General features: G+C 37.0%; 1 pseudogene; it reads right to left on the bottom strand.

The window, feature by feature from the left end:
- Positions 1–940: 940 nt before the first annotated feature.
- Positions 941–3,124, bottom strand: LOC114237624 (olfactory receptor 8S1-like; annotated as a pseudogene).
- Between the last annotated feature and the right edge of the window lie 11,410 nt (positions 3,125–14,534).

Below are 14,534 nucleotides of genomic sequence, written 5' to 3'. Positions count from 1 at the left end.
GGAGCATAAAGGATCACATGGATCATTTTATTTCAATCTCCAATCTGATGCATAAGTCCCATACAACATGCCCCGTAAGTGACCATCCAGCCTCTGTTTGAACTTCCTCAGGAACTCTCTTCCATCAGCTAAAGTTTCTTTGCCTCCATCCTGATCCAAATCTTGATATTATATTACCTATGTGACCATTTCCACAAACACCTAAACAAGCTTTAGTATCTCTTCTCAAAAACAAAACAAAATCAAAAGCAAGAAGCAAAAACAAACAAAAAAAACCCTTGACTTTCCTTAAACCTACTGCTCCATTTTCTCAATCTCCTTCACAGCAAAACTTCTCAGTAAATTTATCTATGGTTGCTCTTTGTACTTTTTCAGTTGCCATTCTCTCCTCATCTTATTCCAGCTAGCTGAAACTTCTCTTGTCAATATTGTCAACCCCTTTAAAACCAATGTTGCAAAACCCAATGGTAACTTTTCTGTTTTCTTCTTATTTGAATTTTCAGTGGCATCCAACACAGCTGACCTCTCTATCGTCCTTGTAGCATTCTCTTTCCTTGGATTTTGTGACACAAAAATTTCCTGATTTTCTTTCTTACTTAATGGCTGCTGCTCCTGTTTCTCTTGCTGGGTCATTCTCAGCTTGAACTAGAAATGCTGGACTGCTCCAGATCTCATTCCCAGGACCTCCTCTTCACTTCATTTTCCTTAGATGTTCTATGCTAATCTTATATCTCTAAATACCACATATACGCCAAATATTAGCCCTGACCTCTCCCCAGAACGTCAAAATAATATGTACAACTTGACATTCCACTTTAATGTCTAATAAGCATCTTAAGCAGTTTAGCCAAAATGCAAATAACCAAACAGCCAAACTAACAAAAAATCAAATCCTTAATTTTCACCCTTCTATTGTGCATTTCCCTCAATCATGCTGATTTTAGTAAGTGATGCCACCATTTTTACCCAGTTGCTCAAGTGAAAATCTAAGACTTAGACAAGATACTACAGTGAGGTAGGAGGAACAGGCAGAGAAATCCTTGCTTTTGCTTGTGGTGGAGTTGATGCTCAGAATGGTGGACACAATGCGAGCATAGGAGAAGAAAATGAGGAGGACAGTTCCAAGGCTATGTGTGACATAAGACCAGGCCAGGACAGTGAGACTGGTGGAGCAGGCTAGAGGGAAGAGGGAGGGCAGGTCACAACTGAAATAGGAGACAGTGTGGGGCTCACAGAACTCTAAATTGCCAGCTCCAAAGATATTGATGTGATCATCCAGAAAACCCAGGCCCCACTAGGCCAACAGCAGTCCCACACACAGTTGGTTTCTCATCACCTGACTGAATAACAGAGAATGAAAAATGTCAACATAGTGGTCATGGGCCATTGCTAGGAACAGGAAGGATTCAATGCCCTCAGAGGCAGATACGAAGAAGACGTGGGCCATGCAACCCACTACTGAGATTGCTTTCTTTTTAGACAAGAGATTTTCCAGCAACTTGGGCACTGAGACTGAGAAGTAGCAGATATCCAGGAAGGAGAGTTGTCCTAGGAAGAAGTACATAGGTACATGGAAACGGGAATCAGCACTGATCACCAGCAGCATCACCAGATTCTTCATCAGGGTTAGGAAGTAAACCCCAAGGAATAGCACAAAACGCAGAGCCTTGATGTGGGGGTCAGCAGATAACCTGAGGATGGTGAACTTGGTGATGGTGCTGCATTTCTCAAAAAGAAGAAACTTTCCCTTGGAATAAAACTAGCATTTTGAACCTCATTTTTTGCCTCTCTATTTCCTCTGGGCCTTAAATCCTTTCTCTATACACATTCTTTCTTGACTCTGGGATCCAAGTTCAAGTTTTGAACCACCTTCACAAACTCTCTAGACTCAATATTATCTTTGATTTTCTTATATTCTACGCCCTCAACTCTAGATCAAGCTGATGCTGCTCAGTCTTTAATAAAATATTTAGATGGATGATAGATTACAGCATTTGCAGATGCAGAGAGAAGTTGCTAATGTAGGTGGAAGGGCTGAATTTGTTGAAAGGGGAATGTCAATAGGATCCAGAGAATGAGTGGAGGAGTTTACCTTGGGAATAGGGATGCTTGATCCATTGTAAGAGGAAGGAAAGTAAAAAGTGTGGAGAAAGATACAGGGAAGTTTTTGTATCTGGAAGGGAAGGGGGTTTCCTATTTATAGCCTCTATAATGTCAATAAGGTGAAAGGTAAAGTCATCAGTGGGGGTATGCAGGGGGGAGACTGGTGTTTGAAATAAGTACTTTGGATTAGTTGCAGTGGCAAAGTCTAGTCCAGATTTTTGGTTATAAACTTGAGTCCAGTGATCACTCTTATGTGATTTTTCTCGTGTTTGGTATATGTGGAGAGTAAGTCAGTCATTGCATTTATGTCAGACATGTGATGTAATAAAAGGAGAGATGGGTTATGGAGTTAAGAAATTTCCTTCATGATTAAGTGAATGAATCTTGCCTGTGTAATGAGAGAAGTAAGGATATGAGCGGTATGAAATGAAAATGTGGTCGACATAAAGGATTAGTGTTCTCAATGCATGTGAAAAATGGTTGGTGTAGGAACACTAAATTAAATGAATCAGAAATAGAGGTGACTGTGGTAGGAGAGTGTTTGAAACAGGTTTTTGAAGGTGCTGGCTGAATGTGTGAAGGAAAACATCCTTGGATGGAGGGACACATGGAAACCAGAGACTTGGTACTATTTTAATTAAGATGAGAATTTTTTTGGTTATTTTTTCTTCTTCTCCTAGAAAAGTCACGATGTTAAAACATTTAAAAGTATGTTAAAGTTTTAAAATTTAGAAATTAGAGCACAAGGAAATTAGTCCAGAGATACCCCAGATGTTCTACTGTGGAAAGGCACCTGTCTCAGTGGGTCATGATTACTTATTCCCCTCTACAGATCCATAATTAAGTTCTATTTAAGAGTGTTATATTCAGACCTTGCTACATTCTGTGTTCTCATACCAGATTTAGCTAACTTATGCTAACCTAGAACTTGCCCAGGTTCACTTGCTCTGACCTGACACTGAGACACAAACTCAGCCTCAAGATCACTATTCAAACTTGTTGGCTCAGTCAGCTGGTTCATTCTGGCCTTCCTGTCTTATGGCTGATGCAATTAATTACTTAAGGGAGACTGAGACTTTTCTCCTATTGTTTCTTCACCCAGCAATCAAGCCCTTGTTAGCTACCAAGTCCAAATTAACCTGTGAACATAATCCAATGAACCAATCAGTAGACAAGTTGGCAGAATTCATTCAGATTCACTGACAAAGATGTTTAATTGGCTTGTAAAATATGCTTTGAGAACTGCCAGTAAGGAGCTGGCTGAGTGTATTGTTTATATTTTTAATTTTTTGTATAATGTGATGTTTTGACATCTTAAACTTTCTGGCTGTGGAGAGTCTGCCTCTCACCAGGGATAGCTAATTCTTAGAGATAGCAAAGGAATCAGCAGGGAGAATGCCTTTATTATACACACTAACCAATTCACAGCCATATCTCCTCTATGTAGCCCTCACAAGCCAGGAAGCAATATTCGTCTGCCTTAACCATCCCAGAGCCAGGTACCAGGCAACTAGGGACCACCCCTATAGCACAGAGCCTCCCAAATTATTCAACCTAGCCAGTTCCAAACTGTTCCTGCCCTGCCTTGCCAGGTACCAGGTACCAGGCAAGGTACCAGGCAACTCGGGACCACCCCTATAGCACAGAGCCTCCCAAAATTATTCAACCTAGCCAGTTCCAAACTGTTCCTGCCCTGCCTTGCCTTCTAGTGAAAACCCCAGTAAAGGCGCTAGGCCATGCTCCCTCTCTCTCCCCTTCTGCCTCTTCACCAATGCTGGTGCTTCCCCACATGGCCCTGTGTGGTGTGCCATGCCTACTGTTTCTAGTACCTGTGAGTACAATAGATTTCGTTTTTCTGAACCTCTCCTGTGTCTCTTCCTATGGCCTGAGACATACCTGGGGTCAAGTCATCAAGTCCTAGTTCTGTTTCTTACTAGTTGTATGATCTTTGGAAAGTCTTTAAGCCTTCCTTATCTCAATTTTCTGATCCATAAAATGGCATATAGTAATACCTCTCTTACATTGTTTTAAGAAGTTATTTATATAACTTATGTGTGTACGTTGGTTATGATAGACTTATTTGTTATTCATTGCCTTAGTTTTAATCCCTCAATATTCTCAAGGAGAGGACAGGAGTTAATTTTGAGGGCAGATCAGAGCATGTTCGTAAATAGAGAAATAAAAACCAGATCAAAGAGGGAGAGACGGAGATGGATGGGGGAAGGATGATCTCACTGTAAGAGCAGAGTTGCAGGAAAGCTCAAAGTACAGAGCAAAGGAGACATAGAGAGGAAGAGATGAAGAGTAGAGGTAAGTGGCCCAGGAGATATCAAGGCAGACCTAGCTCTCCTCTTCCCCAGTGGAGAGAACCCTCTAGGTGCTCTGACCTGTTAACAGAATGTCTCAATAAACCACGCAGGTGGAAAACAGCAACAACTCTTTTCTCTGAAGAAAAGCTCTTGTCTATCTACATGACAGTATTAGGGGAAAAAAGAAAGGATATTAGTGTATGTGCCAGGAGTCTCCCTGGCTAAGATTTCAAAATCCTTTTTTAGATTCTTATAAACTTGGGCTGCTCTGAATCCTAAGAAAAGTATATAGAAATACAATTTTGAAAAGTTCTGATTCTCAGCATATAAATATTTGAGCAACTACTCAGACCATTTCAAAACCAATTACACAGTTGTTTTTCACTATTTTCTCTTATTGCTCTAAATAGTTTCCCAAGGGTATTATGCAAATAAAGCCTCCTCAGATCTAACCATTCAGAAGAATGCCTAGATTTAAATAGCCAGCGGGTGGGTACCTGATCACGCAAGCCCAGGATACAGCTGAGTTGATTCCTTGAATTCCTTGGAGTTCAGCCAGAAGCAGATTTTTGACCTCATTATCTTAGAAGTTTCCTTATATGCATGTATGTGTGTGTTGACAAATATAATCTTAATGACTAAACCTTAAATAGGTTTTTGACTAAACTTTAGTCAGCTTGACTAAACCTTAAATAGGTTTTTCCTGAATATAGGTCCCTGATCCCCCTTTTCTTAGAGCATTTGCTTTAAAAAACTTGAAATTGTAAATTCTTTCTCTGCCTCTTTAAAATGAATGTAAATCTTCTCTCAGCTTCTTGCCTGTCTTTCTCAAGATCCTGAGAACTATCTCTTTGAAATGTAAACATTGAAGAAGATAGTACTCCTAGCTCTCAGTCTCTGTGGAAGGACAGGAGACTAATTTACATAAACAACAATTAGTAAATACTAGTAAATATGGATGGCCTAATCACAGAGAAAAACATTTGCAAACTCAGGAATAACTCAGTGAGCTTGACATCCCATTGATTGACCATAAGGAACACGCACACATACATGCTCTACTGAGTTGTAAGTAGCTACCACTCCCCCTGAATTAGGCTTATTTATGCATCCCATCATAGATAGCACAGGTTAACATACATGTCTCAACAGGGTGAACTTGCTCCACTAATTTTATCACATGGCCAAAGGAATAAACTAGCATGTACCTTCTCTATGGATAAATGGGAAAGAGGAGAAAGGTGGGGTTGAGCAATGCTTCTTCTCCCTAACTCACCAATCGGGTAACAACTTGCCCTCTGGTGGGGTTGGAAAGATTGATTGAGGGGTAGATAGTGTCTTAGGTTGGGATCCTGAGAACCAGAAACTGAGACGGATGTTCATATGTATATAATTTAAAGGAGAAAGCTCTCAGGAGGAATCAGTAAGGAAGTAAGGGGAATCCATTATATCCAGTATAGGGTAGGATTTGTACAAGACTGTGGTTTCAGGTAAAGTCTAGCCGCTGTATCCTAAGATGAAATCCAGTGGAATTTCTGAACTTTAGAAGCTGTTTAATCTCTCATAGGCTCCACTGTTGAATACTGTAAAGAATTAATAAAACCCATAAGATTATCAGAGCATCAGCCAAACACCTAAAATATTATTCGAAGAAACAATTGTGCTAGCACCAGGTAAGTTATTTCAAGCAAACTGAATAAACTCAATTCATTGTTCGATTAGAACTACATTACCATTGTCAAAGACCGTAACAGAGACATACAGGGGCCTGGGGGAAGGTAAGCAGATGGAGCAAATTTTGCTTTTATGGTAACCAGGATACCAGTCACTCTTTGCTTGTTGCCTGAAAGACATGACTTGTTAACTAAGACACAAATTAGAAAAATAATCTGTCAAGAAGTAATTTTGGCCCTAAGTTTTGCCATATTTGTTGGGCCAAAGCCATATATACACATGGATGCATCTCTCAGAAAGTGATATTTAAAATATTGCTGTCTTAGAAAGAGTAAACATTTGCAATAGTGGTAGTCCCAGTCCCTGGGATAGTTACTGAAGTAAGGTACTTTCTTTGCCTCTCAGAGTATTCAAAATATTTTAATTTCTATTTTGTTCTAGCATTTGTTTCTGACACCACGTTAGATCAAATGTGGGCTCTGTCAGGACAACCTGTACCTCAATGTTAAGAAGGTAAAATCTGAGGAGTTGTGAGTGAAGCACCAAAAATCCCTGCTTTATCTCTTACTCCTGATTAATCATATCATCTTCCTTTATCTTTTAATTTCCCTCTTGTTTTGATGATAAGACATGAGCATATTTTTTAAAAATAAATTCAAGTTTTCCTTTTGATTTTAGGGGAAAATATTTCAAAAGACAGCATGTTCCAAGCACGTTGTTGTTGTTATTGTTTTTTAATTACAATTTTAAGGTTGTAACTATTTTATATCAAAATTGAGAAGATAGCATAATTATTTCACAGTAAAGTATCCTTGTCTTCTTCTTTTGTTTATTAATAAAACATTCTTAGGGTGAAGATTCAGTGTATTACTTTGGGGACTATTAATATCTTCACAATATTGAGACTTCCAACACTTGAACATAGGCTATTTTTTAACTTATTTATTCTTTATTTCAATAATTTTTGTGACTTTATATTTTAGCGTATTTTCAGGTTCACAGCAAAATTGAGAGGAAGATACAGAGATTTTCCATTTATCCCCACCCCCACTCATGCATAGCCTCCTCCACTATCAATATCACCCACCAAAGTTATACAAATGTTACAACTGATGAACCTACAATGACACATCATAAACAACCAAAGTACACAGCTTACCTTAAGGTTTACTCTTGGTGTTGTACATTCTATGGATTTGGACAAATGTATAATGACATGTATCCATCTGTATTATACAAAGTAGTTTCACTGCCCTAAAAATCCTCTGTATTCTACCTATTCATCCCTCCCCTACCCTAGCCGCTGGCAATCACTGATCTTTATACTGTCTCCACAGTTTTGCCTTTTCCAGAATGTCATACATTTGGAATCAAAGTATGTAGCTTTTCCAGTTTGGTTTTGTTCACTTAGTAATATGCATTTAAGGTTTCTTCATGTCTTCTCATGACTTGCTAGCTATTTTTTTTAGCACTGAGCAACATTCCATTGTTTGGATGTTCCACAATTTATTCATTTCCCTACTGAAGGACATCTTGAGTACTTCCAGATTTGGGGAATTGTTAATAAAGCTGCTATAAACATCCATGAGCAGGTTTTTGTGTGGACATAAGTATTTAACTCCTTTGAGTAAATACCAAGGAGCATGATTGCTAGATTATGGTAAGAGTATTTTTAGTTTTGTAAGAAATATCAAACTGTCTTCCAAAGTGACAATCCCATTTTACATTCCCACCAGTAGTGAATGAGAATTCCTGTTGCCCCATATCCCTACCAGTATTTGGTATTGTCAGTATTTTAGATTTTGCCAATTCTAAAGGATGTCCAATGGCTTCTTATTTTTGTTTTAATTTGCATTTCCCTGATGACATACGATGCAGAACACCTCATCATGTGCTTATTTTCTATCTGTATATCTTCTTTGCAAGGTGTCAAAGTATTTGGCCCATTTTTTAATTATTTTTTTTAATTGTTGAGTTATAGGGATTTCTTTGTATATTTTGGATAACAGTACTCTTTCTGATGTGCATTTTGCAAATATTTTCTCCCAATCTGTGACCTATCTTCTCATTCTCTTGACATTGTTCACAGAGAAGAAGTTTTTAATTTCAATAAAGTCTGGTTTATCAATTATTTCTCTCATTAATCCTGTCTTTGATATTGTATCTAAAAAATCATAGCAATATCTAAGGTCTTCTAGATTTTCTCCTATGTTAACTTCCAGGACTTATATATTTTGCACTTTACATTTAGTTCTGTGATCTATTTTGAGTTAATTTTTGTGAAGGGTGTAATTTCTGTGTTTAGATTCTTTTTGTTTTTGTTTTTGTTTTTTTGCATGTGGATGTCCAGTTGTTTCAGTGCCATTTGTTGAAAAGGCTATCTTTGCTCCATTCTATTACCTTTGCTCCTTTGCAAACATCAGCTACTATATATATGTAGTCTATTTCTGGGCTCTTTATTTCTATTCCATTGATTGACTTGTCTGTTCTTTCACCAATACCACACTGTCTTGATTGCTGTAGCTTTATAATAAGTCTTGAAGTCAGGTAGTGTCAGTTTTGGTTCTCTAACTTTGTTTTTCTCCTTCAGTATTGTTTCCGTTATTCTGGGTCTTTTGCCTTTCCATGTCAACTTTAGAATCAGTTTGTCAGTATCTACAAAGTAACTTTCTGGAATTTTGATTGGGATTGCACTGAATCTATTTATCAAGTTGGAAAGTACTGACATTTTGGCAATATTGAGTCTTCCTATCTTTGAACATGGAATATCACTACATTTATTTACTTCTTCTTTGATTGTGTTCATCAGAGATTTGTCATTTTTATCATACAGATCTTGTACACATTTTGTTAGATTTATACTGAAATATTTCATTTTTTGGTGTCAATGTAAACGGTATTGTATTTTTACAACTGTTGATATGAACAATCAAATTCCAATTGTTCATAGCTGGTTTTTAGAAAAGCAATTGACTTTTGCATATTAACCTTATATCCTGCAAATCTGATGTAAATTCCCATTAGTTCCAGGAGTATTATGGTCAACTTTTTGGATTTTCCACACAGATGATCATGTCATCTGTGAGCAAAGACAGTTTTATTTCTTCCTCCCTAATCTGTATATCTTTTATTTCTTTTTCTTGTCTTATTGTATTAGCTATAACTTCCAGTATGATGTGGAAAAGCAGTGGTGAGAGGGGACATTCTTGCCTTGTACCTCATCTTAGTGTGAAAACTGAGTTTTTCAGCATTATGATACTATCTGTGTCTTTAACTCATCAGAGACTATCTATAAATAATATTATACAGCTTCATATATAGTACACTACACTTCCATTTCCCCCTTTCTGTCTCATGTGCTATTTTTGTCATACATTTTAATTCTACACATATTATATGCCCCCAAATACACTATTACTATATTTGCTTTAAGCAGCCAACTATGTTTTAAGAAGATTAATAAATGAGATAAATGCCTTTTATACTTACCTACATGTTTTCCATTTTGTGAAATTTTGTGTATATCTAAATTTCCATCTGGTATCATTTGTCTCCTGCTTGAAGAACTTACTTTAACATCCTTGTAGTAAATTCTACTGACAATGAAATTTTTCAGCTTTCCTTTGTTTGAAAAACCCTTTATTTCATCTTAAGACATTATCAAGTGTCCCCTTAGGGGAAGAATTATCCCCTTTTGAGAAACTCTATGCTAGAACTAAGGTAGAACTAACTAAGAAAATAGTTCAAAACACATGTCAGAAAAATAAACAAAAGAAACAAAGTAGAGCACTAGAAAATTATCTACCTAATACAAAAGAAGGTAGAAAAGGATGAAAAGAGAAACAAAAAAGACATGGGATATAGGAATAAATGACAAAATGGCAGATTTAAGTCTAGCTATATTGATAATTATATTAAGAGTAAATTGATTAAACAGTGCAAGCAAAAGTCTGATATGGCCAGACTGGATTTTAAAAATTAGGTCTAGCTATACGCTGTCTACAAGAGAAACACGTTAGAGTAAAAGACACAAACAGATTGAAAATTAAAAGGTGAGTAAAGGTATACCTACAAACAGTAACAATATGAGGACTAGAAGTACTGATACATGCTATTGCATAGATGAAACTCAAAACATATGCTAATGGAAATTACACAATCAGAATAGCAACAACAACAAAAAAGAGAATAGTTGAAGGGACCTCCAGGACAATATCAAGCATGCTAAACGTTTGCATTTTAGGGGTCCCAGAAGGAGAAGAGAGAAAGTGGTAGAAAATATATTTGATCAACATATGGATGAAAACTTTTGGAACCTGAAGAAGGAAATAGATATCCAGGTACAGGAAACACACAGAATCCCAAATAAGATGAACCCAAAGAACCTATGCCAAATAATATCATGATTAAAGTGGCAAAAGTTACAGATAAAGAGAATTTTAAAGGCAGCAGGAGAGAAAAATGTCACATATAAAGGAACCCCCATAAGGCTATCAGCTGATTTTTCAGGAGAAACTTTGCAGGCGAGAAGTAAGTGGCATTATTTATTTATTTATTTATTTATTTATTTATTTATATTTATTTTTGGCTGCGTTGGGTCTTCATTGCCGCACGCAGGCTTTCCTAGTTGAGGCAAGTGGGGGCTACTCTTCATTGCGGTGCATGGGCTTCTCATTGTGGTGGTTTCTCTTGTTGTGGAGCAAGGCTCTAGGTGCGTGGGCTTCAGTAGTTGTGGCGCACAGGCTTAGTTGCTCCGTGGCATGTGGGATCTTCCCGGACCAGGGCTCAAACCCGTGTCCCCTGCATTGGCAGGCAGATTCTTAACCACTGCACCACCAGGGAAGTCCTGGCATGATATATTTAAAGTGCTGAAAGGAAAAAAACTACAACCTAGGATACTCTACCCACAAGGTTAACATTCAAAATTGAAGGAGAGATAAAGAGCTTCTCAGACAAGCAAAAACTAAGAGTTTATCAATATGAAACTGACCTTACAAGAAGTGTTAAATAGTCTTAAGTGAAAAAGAAAAGCCTACAATAACAAATAAGAAATTATAGGCAGAGGAAAATCCCACTGGTTAAATAGTCTTAAGTGAAAAAGAAAAGCCTACAATAAGAAATAAGAAGTTATAGGCAGAGGAAAATCCCACTGGTAAGGGCAAATATATAGTAAGGCTGTGGATCAACCACTTAAATAAGCTAGTATGAAGGTTCAAATACAAAAAATATAAAATGAACTATAGCTAAAATAAACATGTAGGGATAAACATGAAGATTTAAAATAGGACATCAAAAACACAAAACGTGGTGAGGGGAGTAAAAAATCTAGAGCTTTTTGAATGTATTTGAACTTAAATGACTGTCAACTTAAATCAAGGAGATATAGTTATAGGTCAACATGTATGAACTCCATGGTAACCACAAATCAAAAACCTACAATAGGGCTTCCCTGGTGGCGCAGTGGTTGAGAATCTGCCTGCCAATGCAGGGGACACAGGTTCGAGCCCTGGTCTGGGAGGATCCCACATGCCGCGGAGCAACTGGGCCCGTGAGCCACAATTACTGAGCCTGCATGTCTGGAGCCTGTGCTCCGCAACGGGAGAGGCTGCGACAGTGAGAGGCCCGCGCACTGCGATGAAGAGTGGCCCCCGCTCGCCGCAACTGGAGAAAGCCCTCGCACAGAAACGAAGACCCAACACAGACAAAAATAAATAAATTAAAAAAAAAAAAAAACCTACAATAGATATACAAAAACTAGAGAGAAAAAAACACAAACACAACACTAACGAAAATAATCATTCTCAAGTGTACATGGAACATTCTCCAGGATAGATCATATCTTGGGCCACAAATCAAGCCTTGGAAAATTTAAGAAAATTGAAATAATAACCAAGCATATTTTCCAACCACAACACTATGATAATAGAAATCAATTACAAGGAAAAAAAACTGTAAAAAACACAAATGCATAGTGGCCAAGCAGTATGCTACTAAACAACCAGTGGATCACTGAAGAAATCAAAGAGGAAATCAAAAACTACCTAGAGGCAAATGAAGATGAAAACACACCGATCCAAAATCTAAGGGATGCATCAAAAGCAGTTCTAAGAGGGAAGTTTATAGCAATACAATCTTAGCTCAGGAAACAAGCACAAATAAACAACCTAAACTTACACCTAATGCAAGTAGAGAAAGAGAAACAAAAAAACCCAAAGTAAGTAGAAGGAAAGAAATCATAAAGATCAGAGCAGAGATAAATGAAATAGAGATGAAGAAAACAATAGCAAAGATCAATGAAACTAAAAGCTGGTTCTCTGAAAAGACAAACAAAATTGATAAACCTTGAGCCAGAAACATCAAGAAAAAAAGGGAGAGGATTCAAATCAATAAAATTATAAAGGAAGAAGAAGAAGTTACAGTGGACACCACAGAAGTACAAAAGATCATAACAGACTACTAAACGCAACTATATGCCAATAAAATGGACAACCTAGAAGAAATGGACAAATTCTTAAAAAGGTACAACCTTCCAAGACTGAACCAGGAAGAAATAGAAAATATGAACAGACAAATCACAAGTACTGAAATTGAGACAGTGATTAAAAAATTTCCCAACAAACAAAAGTCCAGGACCAGATGGCTTCACATGTGAATTCTATCAAACATTTAGAGAAGAGTTAAAACCTACCCTTCTGAAACTCTTCCAAAACATTGCAGAGGAAGGATCACTTCTGAACTCATTCTATGATGCCAGCATCACCCTGATGCCAAAACCAGACAAAGATACCACAAAAAAAGATTACTGACCAATATTACTGATGAACATAGACGCACAATTCTTCCACAAAATACTAGCAAACAGAATCTAACAATACATTAAAAGGATCATACATCATGATCAAGTGGGATTTATCCCAGGGATGCAAGGATTCTTCAATATCCACAAATAAGTCAGTGTGATACACCACATTAACAAACTGAAGAATAAAAACCATATGATCATCTCAACAGATGCAGAAGAAGTTTTGACAAAAATCAACACCCATTTATGATAAAAACTCTCCAGAAAGTGAGCATAGAGGGAATCTACCTCAACATAATAAAGGCCATATATGACAAATCCACAGCTAACATCATTCTCAACAGTGAAAAGCTGAAAGCATTCCCTCTAAGATCTGAACAAGGCAAGGATACCATTGTTGCCACTCTTATTCAACATATTTTTGGGAGCCCTAGCCACAGAAATCAGAGAATAAAAAGAAATAAAAGGAATCCAAAGTGGAGAAGAAGTAAAACTGTCACTGTTTGCAAATGACATGATACTATACATAGAAAATCCTAAAGATGCTACTGGATAACTACTAGAGTTCACCAATGAATTCAGCAAAGTTGCAGGATACAAAATTAATACACAGAAATCTCTTGCATTCCTATACACTAACAACAAAAGATCAGAAAGAGAAATTAAGGAAACAATCTCATTTACCATCACATCAAAAAGAATAAAATACCTAGGAATAAACCACACAAGGAGACAAAAGACCTGTACTCTGAAAATGATAAGACGTTGTCAAAAGAAAGCAAAGATGACACAAACAAATAGAAAGATATACCATGTTTTTGGATTAGAAGAATCAATATTGTCAAAATGACTATACTACCCAAGGCAATCTACAGATTCAATGTAATCCCTTCCAAATTACCAAAGGCATTTTTCACACAACTAGAACAAAAAATTTTTTAATTTATATGGAAATACAAATACCACAAATAGCCAAAGCAATCTTGAGAAAGAAAAACGGAGCTGGAGGAATCAGACTCCCTGACTTCAGACTATATGACAAAGCTACAGTAATTAAAACAGTATTGTACTGGTACAAAAACAGAAGTACAGACCAATGGAACAGGATAGAAAGCCCAGAAATAAACCCACAAACCTATGGTCAATTAATCTATGACAAAGGAGGCAAGAAAAAACAATGGAGAAGAGACAATCTCTTCAATAAGTGGTGATGGGAAAACTGGACAGCTACATGTAAAAGAATGAAATTAGATCATTCTCTAACACCATAAACAAAAATAAACTCAAAATAGATCAAAGACCTAAATGTAAGGCCAGACACTATAAACCTCTTAGAGGAAAACATAGGCAGAACACTCTGTGACATAAATTGCTGCAATGTCTTTTTTGACTCACCTCCTAGTGTAATGAAAATAAAAACAAAAATAAACAAATGGGACCCATTTAAACTTAAAAGCTTCTGCACAGCAAAGGAAACCATCAGCAAAACAAAAAGACAACACACGGTATGGGAGAAAATATCCGCAAACAAAGAGACTGACAAGGGGTTAATCTCCAAAATATAAAAACAGCACATGCACCTCTATGTCAAAAAAACAGAGAACCCAATCAAAAAATGGGCAGAAGATATAAATAGACATTTCTCC

The sequence above is a fragment of the Balaenoptera acutorostrata genome, chromosome 11 (genome assembly GCF_949987535.1).
Source record: "Balaenoptera acutorostrata chromosome 11, mBalAcu1.1, whole genome shotgun sequence".
In the NCBI taxonomy this organism is placed as follows: domain Eukaryota; kingdom Metazoa; phylum Chordata; class Mammalia; order Artiodactyla; family Balaenopteridae; genus Balaenoptera; species Balaenoptera acutorostrata.
The sequence above is the reverse complement of the archived record's forward strand: the minus strand, read 5'-3'. Positions and strand labels throughout refer to the sequence as shown.